The sequence below is a fragment of the Bidens hawaiensis genome, unplaced genomic scaffold (genome assembly GCF_021521415.1).
Source record: "Bidens hawaiensis isolate Kalapana, Puna unplaced genomic scaffold, B.hawaiensis_p1.1 tig00014784_1, whole genome shotgun sequence".
Classification (NCBI taxonomy): Eukaryota; Viridiplantae; Streptophyta; class Magnoliopsida; order Asterales; family Asteraceae; genus Bidens; species Bidens hawaiensis.
Window position 1 is genome coordinate 384833 of NW_027492305.1, and position 7535 is coordinate 392367.

Here is a 7535-nt window from a genome sequence, read left to right on the forward strand (position 1 = left end):
CGGTTGATGTTATACGTTAACCATTATCCCACCGTCTATGTATACCTTCACTCGGATACAAAAAGTCTAACTCCACCACTTACACACATAAACCAACACCCAATTGTAAATTAAAATTAAAGATATAAAAGAGGGATAACCCTTAAACCTTAAATCATACCTGATCACTAAAACCAGCATTGCGAGACATGACTACACCCCATCGTTTACCCGCAGTAGCATGGAAGTCACATGAAACCCTTCTCTCCATTTCTTGTTTATCCACTTCAACGGGAACGAGTCACTTACTTTGTAAGATTGTTGAGAATACGGGGTCCCTGTAATTTAACCAAGAATTCAGAAACCGAAAATAATAATAATAATAATAACAATAATAATAATAATAATACACGAGCTATCTTCAGCAAGTCTACAGACCTTTGGACATCACAACGAGAGAGCTTCCGTTGTTAGCACCAGCAATAACGCTAATGTAATAGTTCTCCCATTGTTCCATAATCCATTCCTATGGCATAAATGAAATTAACAACATAAATATTTGTATAAAGAATGAAGAACATTTTTGAGGTGATTGTATCGAGTTATTTTATTGATAGATACCTTGTGTAGGAAGTAAGGAGAGAGTTCATAAACTTGGCTAAAAAAGCCAGTTCCAGCATCCATAATAAGAGCCCAGAGATTAGAACATGATGAAACGGAACTAATGAGTAAACCATCTGCATTTCCTCTCTCAACATGTTGTGCCAGTCTGGCATCAGCAACATTGTAATGGTACCTATGCAATGATTTATAGATATCGTCATAAACAAATCAAACTAAATGGACCCAACCAAAACCAACAGTTTGATTTTATTTGTTTTCAAAACCAAATTTCCAGTTCGGTTGTAGGTTCCCGGTTTAATAGCTTGGTTTTTATTCTCTTTTATAAACCGCATTTCCGGTTCGGTTATGGTTTTGTACTGAAAACAAGAAAAAACAAACCGAACCGAACCTGTAAAAATCAACAAACTGGCTTTTGTTATTGAATTTATAGATTATATTATAATTTTTATTTTTGAGTGTAACTTATAAAAAAATTAATAACTGATGTAGCCCGAAAATCAAGTGTGTAATAGTCAATTAATCAAAAATTAACAAAAAAAACTTTAGGCCCAAAGTTTCAGACCCAAATTCATTATTTGGGTCAATTTTTTTCAGCCTAAAAACTTCAAGCCCAAATAGAAAAACCAAAAAAACTAAGACCAAACGATTTTCAAAAACCCAAAACCGAGTTTTCTGTTTGAGTCCAAAACCAAACCTCGCACACGCCTAATATATATGTATGTACACACACAAATACATACATATGGGTGCGTGTGTGTGTGTCTATTTATAGGTTTGTATAAGTATGCATAAAGCATGGTGTACCTCTGTTTCATGGGCTGTCTAGCATTGTAAACCTAAATCCACTGTGTTGCAGGAACGCCCATTCGAATCTTCTTTTTCGGCTGCCCATCATCATCCTCATCAAGATTTAATCTGCCTCGTTTTTGGCCAACTTGAAATATGATCTAAAAATTAAGAAATCCAAATCTCATAAATAACCATTTCACAAAAAGAACGTAATTTCACAAACATATACATCACCTTTTGAGCACCGTCCGTATTAATTGGTCTTATTGCAGATCCGGCCCAAGTAATCCCTCAAACAAAGATATTAGCTTTGAATAATTAGGTTCTTCATCAAACTTCATGTTCACGAAAATTTCAAGAAAATTCTTTAAATGTGCAGGGCAAAAATTGCATAATATTTCAGGCGATGTTGACATTTTCTTCTTGCAAACCAGAAATGATTTATTGTCACCCTAAAAATAATAAAAATTTTAGTATTAGACTTAATTAAACCTTAAAAAGTCAAAATATTTATTATAAACCCATGCCTTTTAAACCATAATCAATTAGAAACTTGCAGCAGAATCTAGTGCTCCCTAAGTTATTTGATCATAGTCAAATTTAACATACATAATAGAATAAAAATAAAATTTTGTTATTACCATTTATTGATACATAGATATGAATTTTATAAAATACAGCATAATGTAATTAACAAATTAAAAATCAAACTATCTAACTTACAGGCACATTACATTTCAATAAACAAGCAAATTACGGGAGAAGAACCTGGGTATAGGAATTTACCTGATTAGTAGAAAAAGAACGATAATTGTTGTCTTATCTTTGTTGCCAAAAAGTCTGAGACACTAACCCTCCCTGGCATCATCGATCTTCGAAAGGGAAAGAACCCCAAATGTCTTAAAACAATATACCATAGTCACATAACTCTGTTAATATGCAACTTACAAATTAGAGATTGTCAAGTGTCAATAGTAAATAGACAAATACCGAACATCCTATATTATTCACAAATAGTCTAGCGGTTCCATTTAATTATGTGTAAAGCCTAATTTTGGGCAAGTGTTGACTTTTTAGCTTGAAAATATAGCATTTAATTATGGAAAATACACATCAAAACCAACAAAATAGTACAATATCTCGTAGACCAAAAAGCAACCAATACTTGAAAACACACCAAAAACGATATGTTGAATGACAAATTAAAGTAAATATGCATTTTGTGGACAAATAGAGCATATAATAACTAATACAACAAGAATCGATGGATGTCTAACCTTAACTGCAACAAGAATCGGCTTAATACGTTGACCAGGATGACGAAATCTTAAAGTTGCTCGATGAACTTGTGCTATGCTTCCAGAAGTTACCGGTTCTTCCTCAAAGTCGGTTCCACGGTAACTGCTGCCGTCACCGTCGCTTTTCAAAGGTTTCACCACTATCGCCGGTCTTCAATGTGTATATATCATTCAGATATAGGCCTAGATCTGTGGTGATTGGGTGGGATATGAAAAGCAAAAGTGAATGAATATGTTGGATGGTTGGCTGGATATGGACGGGAGTTCAAAATAAAATCAGACGCATTAGATAGTTGTGAGTTAGGCTGCAAGTCTTGTAAACTTTTAATTTTAAGAGTTTTGAGTGAAATTACGTTATTATCCTTCCTATATATATATATATTAAGATAGTATATATATATATATATATATTAAGGGCGCATTCATTTTACAGAATGGAATGAAATTAGAATTGGAATTTGAAAGAAATGGATTTGGAATCTAAACATTCTAACAAGAATTGCAATTGAAGGTAATTGAAATCCAATTACATTCTTAATGTGTTCGTTTGACAAATGAATTGTAACCTGTCACCACAAATGAATAGAAATCGTTTTTAACGAGGATAACAGTGAAAACATTATAGTTTTTAATTTATATTTCGCGTTATGATTTTTTATTTTGAATTTTTTATGGATTTTCTTTTAAGATTAAAAACCACTCAATAAAATATTCCTAAATAATAATAAAAAATTCATAACTCAAAATATAAATTGAAAACAAAAAAAAAGTAAAAGAAGCTAAAATGTTTTATTCGTTGTTCTCGTTAAAAAAAACTCGAGAAAATATTCCAATGAATTTCCTTGAATTCCTCAACATTTTGGAAGATTTTGAGTTTCCTTTATTTAAAGGAATTGAATTCCAATTTCAATTCCAATTCTTTGAACCGAACACACCAAATAGAATTAAGATTCCAATTCAAACGAAACGAACACGTCATGTCATGAGATTTTAATTCCAATTCATTTGAATTTCCACGAATTATGTGAATGGAATGGAATGGAATTGGAATTGGATTTTTCATAGGATTTGGAATTTGAAGGAATTGGATTTGAAATCTGAAACATTCCGATAGGAATTGGAATTAGGGGAAACTGAAATTCAAATACATTCTTAATGTGTTCATTTGACAAATGAATATAAATCGTTTTCTTACAAGGATAACGGCGAAAACATTATAGTTTTTTTAGATTTTTCGTTTTTTATTTATATTTTGTATTATGATTTATTTATTTTTTATGGGTTTTCTATTAAAATCAAGAGCCCCTCAAAAAAATAATAATAAAAAATTCATAACTCAAAATATAAATTAAAAACAAAAAAATAAAAATCCTAAAATGTTTTATTCGTTGTCCTCGTGAAAAAAAATCTCGAGAAAAAATTCCAATGAATTTTTTTCTTGAATTCCTCAACATTTTGGAAGGATTTTGAATTCCTTAATTTAAAGAAATTTAAAGGAATTGAATTCCAATTCCAATTCCAATTATTTGAACCGCATACACCAAAATGAAATTAAGATTCCAATTCTAATAAAACAAACATGCCATATCATGAGATTTTAATTCCAATTCTTTTGAATTGCCATGAATTCTGTGAGACGAACACGACCAAGGGTATTTAGGAATTAGGTGTGAAGGAATCAAAGGAGTATGTGTTAAAGGTCCTAACTCGGCCATAATTTCCAAGATTATAGAGGTAGGGTACCAGAAAAGACATGAATACCCCCTGGATATCACCCGCGGGTAAGAGGGGACCCCCTCATACATCACCCGAGGGACATATGAACCACCCGCATAACTCAAGAGGAAGGACCAATAGCATAATCTAGAGACTATACGCGGGAGGACTCAGACGTTATCAGAAGGCATCCGCAAGGTACCATTACCGACCACAAGGACGACCAGAGGACGATGTTTGAGGACAACTGTAATTAACCAACCTCTTTCTAGAAGATTTACCAAGATCTTTTCTTGGAAAGCACGAGACCTAACAGCCAATAGAAGAAGGACAGCTGGCGTGGTTGTTACAACCATGAACATGGCCAGAATAGCCCGTCCTATCATGTATGGACACGTGTCCAAGTTGTTACGCCCATGCACATGGGTTATATAGCTCGCCCTATCATACGTGGACACGTGCCTAGGCAGTTACTAAAGCATCTTCTGGAAAGGGACAACTGTGCCAATCATATTCCCACATCCTTCGGCTATAAATACCTTCACCATCTACATGAGGTATTCATTCACTCCCAACTATCTACTCTAAATACTTAAGTAATTTCTATCCATTGCCATTGTACTTACTCTCACACCAGAGGGTGGTTACGAGAAGACCCTCCTCTTTTCCTTCCCGTAACGAGCTCACGGTGGTTGTTTTTGCAGGTTTCAGTCATTAGACTTGAGAGATCAGACTCGTATTGTTAGTTAGTAATTACTTGATCCGTTACCTGTGGATTCAGTGGATCTAAGCCCTTAGGGGATTAGATATGTGTTTCTTCATTGGCGCCATCCGTGCTTGTGCTATAATTGTAAGAGTTTTTGTTTGTCCGTACGATATGAGTCAATCTCTCCAAGGGCCTACAGGAACTTCGGCAACAGTTAGACAGACTAATGGTGTTGAAGCGCCTGGGGGTCCAACTCCGGGTGACTTAGGACACATTATGGTGTTGAAGGATGTATTTGAATATCTGGGGGCTCGAATACAAATTGTATTCTAGCACTATGCTTATTCGAATACATGACCCTTCGTATACAAATGGGTTCATTCGAATACAAGTTACAAGTATGCTAACACAAGTCTCCTTCGCATGCAAGATCACATATTAGCCTATTCGAATACGGGTAATTGGAATACAAGACCATATACAAGTGTTCAGGAAACCTCTTCAAAGTTTGATTAGGTCAACGAAAGAATGAAAGCTGCTCAAGACAGACAAAAGTCATATGCCTATAAGCGTTGATGACCGATCGAGTTTAACGTTGGAGACAATGTGATGCTCAAGGTCTTTCCTTGGAAGGGAATAATCCGTTTTAGAAAGAGGGAAAGTTGAGTCCGAGATACATTGGACCGTTTAAGATTGTGGATTGTGTGGGCGAAGTGGCCTAAAATTAGATTTGCCAGGAGAGTTAGAAGGAATTCATTCAACCTTTCATGTTTCTCACCTAAGGAAATGTCTAGCTGATGACACGTCTCATGTGCCATTGGTAGATATCGAGGTTGATGAACTGCTGAACTACATTGAGCAATCTATAGAGGTAGTTGAGCACAAGGAAAAGAAACTCGTCAAAAATTTATTCCGTTGGTAAAGGTGATATGGAAGCATCGTAAAGGATCAGATGCTACTTGGGAAGTTGAGGAAGAGATGCACAAGTTTTACCCAGATTTATCTAAGTAATAGTTAGGCTTCAGGGATGAAACCTCTTTTAGGAGAAAAGACTTGTAACATCCTAATTTTGATAATAAATAAAGGATTTATGTTTGTTTAAATGTGTGTTAATATTTAATTAGGATTAAGTAAAATAAAAGAGTATGGACTTGGTTAATGAAAGATGGATTAAGGGTGGAGATGGGCCTTAGGTCCATGGGCATAAGAGAGTATAAGTACCCCTTAACCTCCCTAAAACCCTAAAACCCTCATTTCTTATCTCCTAGCCTCCTTTACACTCTAAAACACACACAAACCCTCTCTAGAGTTCGGCCAAGGTTCAAGACCAAGAACCAAACTTGGATCTTGATAAATATTGACTATACAAGCAAGATATGAGCCTATTGTTGCATACCAAAGCTAACCATAGCCTAAAAACGTGAAAAGGTATGTTCTTTACACTTAAAGGCTATGTTTTTAAGAACGGTTTACCCTAAAATTTAGTACAAAGGCAAATCGGGTGTGGTTGAACCACAAAAATGTAAACTTGATGATGAAAATGGGCTAGATGAACTCGTTGGTATATACGGCTCACTTGGAAACCCTAGATCTAGTTAAAACGGGTTTATACTCAATAAATGTTGGAACTTTGTTGATAAACGATCTAGATCTTGGTCTAATATGGGAAGTAAAACCGTTTGGAGGTTAAATAATACTAAACTATGCGAATGGATATTAGTAGATGGAGAGGAAATGAAAAAAATGGGGATGATACTCAACAGTGGCGTATTTGAATACTTGGGGGCTCGAATACAAATTGTACTCTAGCACTATGCTTATTTGAATACATGACCATTCGTATACAAATGGGTTCATTCAAATACAAGTTACAAGTATGCTAACACAAGTCCCCATCGCATGCAAGATCACATATAAGCCTATTCGAATACGGGTCATTCGAATACAAGACCATATACAAGTGTTGTTGAATATCAGCTATATTCTAACACAAACCCAATTCGAATACAAGAAAGGAATACGTGGTATTCGAATACTGAAAGAAAGGAAGAAAGATAGAAAAGAAAGAATGAAAGTAGAGGGGCATTCAAATACAATGTATTCAAATATAACTTCAAATTCGAATACCAGTTATTCGTATACAATCCCTTTGTGAACACCATTCCATTCGAATACCACCTTATTAAAATGCAACCATTCGAATACAGAAAAGAGAAAGAAGGGATGATTATACATGTTATATTCGAATACATGTTGTATTCGAATGACATGTCCATTCGAATACAAATGTATTCTAGTCTCATGCTATTCGAATACATGGGGTTCACATGCACTTTTATTCTAAGTACATGCCCATTCTAATACATGGGGTATTCGAATACAGAAGTGTTCAAATGGAAAAAGGGAACACTCAATTAGAATAG

At 34.7% G+C, this 7535-nt stretch overlaps 1 long non-coding RNA gene across 1 annotated transcript; it reads right to left on the reverse strand.

Annotated features, from left to right (window-relative positions):
* Nucleotides 1-479: 479 nt before the first annotated feature.
* On the reverse strand, nucleotides 480-1589 carry LOC143547717 (uncharacterized). Its single transcript, XR_013137825.1, has 3 exons — nucleotides 1408-1589; nucleotides 601-775; nucleotides 480-505 (listed from the first exon to the last, which is right to left on the reverse strand). It is a non-coding gene; the product is annotated as an uncharacterized LOC143547717 (long non-coding RNA).
* Between the last annotated feature and the right edge of the window lie 5946 nt (nucleotides 1590-7535).